A 3,567-nucleotide genomic window follows, 5' to 3' on the forward strand; every position below is an offset into this window, starting at 1 on the left:
GTGGTGCAGTGGTTGAGAGTCCGCCTGCCAATACAGGGGACATGGGCTCGAGCCCTGGTCCGGGAGGATCCCACATGCCGCGGAGCAGGTGGGCCCGTGCGCCACAACTACTGAGCCCACGTGCCACAACTACTGAAGCCCGCGTGCCTAGAGCCTGTGCTCCGCAACGGGAGAAGCCACCGCAATGAGAAGACCGTGCACCGCAACGGAGAGCAGCCCCCGCTCGCCGCAACTAGAGAAAGCCTGCGCCCAGCAACGAAGACCCAACACAGCCAAAAATAAAAAATAAAAAAAACAAATTTATTAAAAAATAAAAAAATAAATAATAAATAAAAATAATAAAAATAAATAAATAAATATTTGAGATATATAGTACCTTTTTTTCCCACAATTCTCTTTTGACTTTTCTTCACTAAAAAAATTTCCCAGGAGTTTAAAATATATCCCAGCTGTCTCTCATTTTCTGGCTCTGTTGCAATGACTTAACTAGTAATGATGGGCAGTGGATGGACATATGGGCCCTCACATACAACAGAAGCTCTCTGTGATCCAGGGAAGTCTGCGGGATAGGTGGGAGCAAAGCAAAGCAAGAGATGTGTGATGCTGTAATTTTGGTTTTACCCATGGGTGGTAGAAGGTGGATATCTTGGGGCCATAGGCCTTTTGATGGTCTTGACCCTACCCAAGGGGTTTCCATAGACACTTCCCAAGGCAGTGCAAAATTAACCTCCTGCCTCAGTATAGCCAAGGTCTGTTCTCTTAGGCAGGACAATAGACAAGAATTCTGAGTCAAGACCGTGACATCCAGGGCACCCGCTTTCCCCAAACTGTTCCCTCTCCTCCCTGTTTCTCAGCTCTCTCCTGTAAGGAATTTCAGTCTGTCTGCAGACAGGGCAGATGCTCTAAGGGAAAAGTTGCTGTATTAGGTTCAGTTGAAGCAAACTGTGCGTTCCACTTTAGCCAGTTTCTACTCACTCCAAATTCAGACACCAAAGCACCCCTAGCCTTTGGGTTCCCGTGTACTACTCCAGCTGCATCAGCTGTTTTCCCCCAGTTGTTGGAGAAAACACCAATAACGTTAAGAATGATGCTTTAGACCCTTCTACTCAAAGTGTGGTCCACACACCCACATCATCTGAGAGCTTGCTGGAAATGCAGAATTTCCATCCTTACCTCTGATATTCTGAATAAGAATCTTCATTTTAACAAGATCGCTGGTGATTCAAATGCATACTGAAGTTTGGAAGCTCAGCCTTAAATGTTAGCACCTTAAATCATGAATCATAAATCTAGCTCTCTTTGCTCATTCATTCAGCCACCAAATGATTATAATTTGACTGCTGCAGCAGAAATGCCCAACCCAACGTCCTTTTCCTTGCCTTCTTTTTTTTTTTTTAAATATTTATTTATTTGCCTGCATCGGATCTTAGTTGTGGCATGTGGGATCTTCATTGCGGCATGCAGAATCTTTAGTTGTGGCATGCAGGCTCTTAGTTGCGGCATGTGGGATCTAGTTCCCTGACCAGGGATCGAACCCAGGCCCCCTGCATTGGGAGTGCAGAGTCTGAGCCACTGGACCAGCAGGGAAGTCCCCTCCTTGCCTTCTTTTATTTATTTATTTAATTTGTAAATTTATTTATTTATTTTTGGATGTGTTGGGTCTTCGTTGCTGTGCGCGGGCTTTGTCTAGCTGCGGCGAGCGGGGGTTACTCTTTGTTGCGGTGCGCGGGCTTCTCATTGCGGTTCCTTTTCTTTGCTGCGGAGCACAGGCTCTAGGCGCGCGGGCTTCAGTAGCTGTGGCTCAAAGGCTCTAGAGCGCAGGCTCAGTAGTTGTGACGCATGGGCTTAGTTACTCGGCGGCATGTGGGATCTTCCTGGACCAGCGCTGGAACCCGTGACTCCTGCATTGGCAGGCAGATTCTTAACCACTGCACCACCAGGGAAGCCCCTCCTTGCCTTCTTAATAACAGACTTCAATTTTATTTGGGCAAGCAATATGCCTGCCTAAATGACCACATTTCCCAAGTACCCATGCAGCTAGATGAAGCCGTGAGATTCTCACCAATGATGTATAGGTGGAAGTGTTTATGGGACTAACGGAAAGTCTCTGAAAACCAGGTGCTTTAGCCTTCTTTCTTCTTTCCTCCTAACTGCTGCCTGTGATATGGACATCACGGCTGGCCTTTAGAAGTCATCTTGGGACATGAAGTGACCTTGGGAATAGAAGTCGCAGGCTGAGAATGGCAGAATAGAAAGATGAAAGCTTATGTCCCAGAAGACACAGTGAACTTACTGTATCAGTCTGGATATGCTGATATAGTATCATATATTATATCATATGTTGTGTATGTCCAGACTTCTTTTATGGGAAACTTCTATCTTGTTTAAGCCACTGTAATTTTGGGTTTTCTGTTATATGTAGTTGTTATTTGGGTAAGTGTCTAAAACTTATTGGCAAAAAAGAGAGCAAATATTCAGCCCCTTAGCAGTTAAATCTCTCCTTGTACCTTAATGAGATTGAGATTCTGGTTTATACATGTCTCTCTGAACTCTGGTAATGTAAATCTGTCCCTGAGAAATGACCTGGTGACTAAGTGTTGGGGGAAGGGCAATAAGGGTGTCAGCCAGGAGGACCACCAGGTGGCCAGCTGGTCCCTTTCCAGGCAGCACCCCTCTCTCTTTCCTTTCATTTTCTTCTAATCTTAGTACATACTATTAGCAAGAAGAAGAAATAAAAAGCCTAATAATACCAGACAGAATAATCCATTGTTCAATCTCTAATCAACTTATTTGTAAACTGTTTTCTGAGTTATGAAGAGTTAATTGGTCTTTATAAACACATCAATATTCTAGACAGAACATCTCCTTTGAAGACTATTGTTCTGTTCTTATTATTAATCATGGAGAATTTCACTATAATTCTGACATCTTAAATTATTTTCCAAACTACAGTTACTAATGGTAATATTTGTTGTATGCTTTCTACCTTACAAAGCCCCTTCACATACTTAGTTTTATTTAATCCTCTACAGCCCTGTGAGTAGGTATTCAACACATGAACTTATAGACAAGGGAACTAAGATTCAGAGAGGTTAAGTAATGTGCCCAAAGTCACACAGCCAGAAAGTAGTAGTAATTTCACCAGGCTCCTGGCCACAGTGCCACACTGCTCTAATCCTTTGCAGGGACTCACTTAATGGGGCCAGAGAGGATATACTGGGGAAGTGGCACATAACGTCCTCTTCCATCACATCATATATAGCCTTTGCATATTTATGTATGCAACTGTCTTTTTTATGTTTTTATATTTTTATTTATTATTATTATTATTATTTTAAAAAACATCTTTATTGGAGTATAACTGCTTTACAATGGTGTGTTAGTTTCTGCTTTATAACAAAGTGAATCAGCTATACATACACATATATCCCCATATCTTCTCCCTCTTGCATCTCTCTCCCACCCTCCCTATCCCACCCCTCTAGGTGGTCACAAAGCACCGAGCTGATCTCCCTGTGCTATGCGGCTGCTTCCCACTAGCTATCTATTTTACATTTGGTAGTATAT

This window comes from Physeter macrocephalus, chromosome 18 (genome assembly GCF_002837175.3).
Source record: "Physeter macrocephalus isolate SW-GA chromosome 18, ASM283717v5, whole genome shotgun sequence".
NCBI classification, from domain to species: Eukaryota; Metazoa; Chordata; class Mammalia; order Artiodactyla; family Physeteridae; genus Physeter; species Physeter macrocephalus.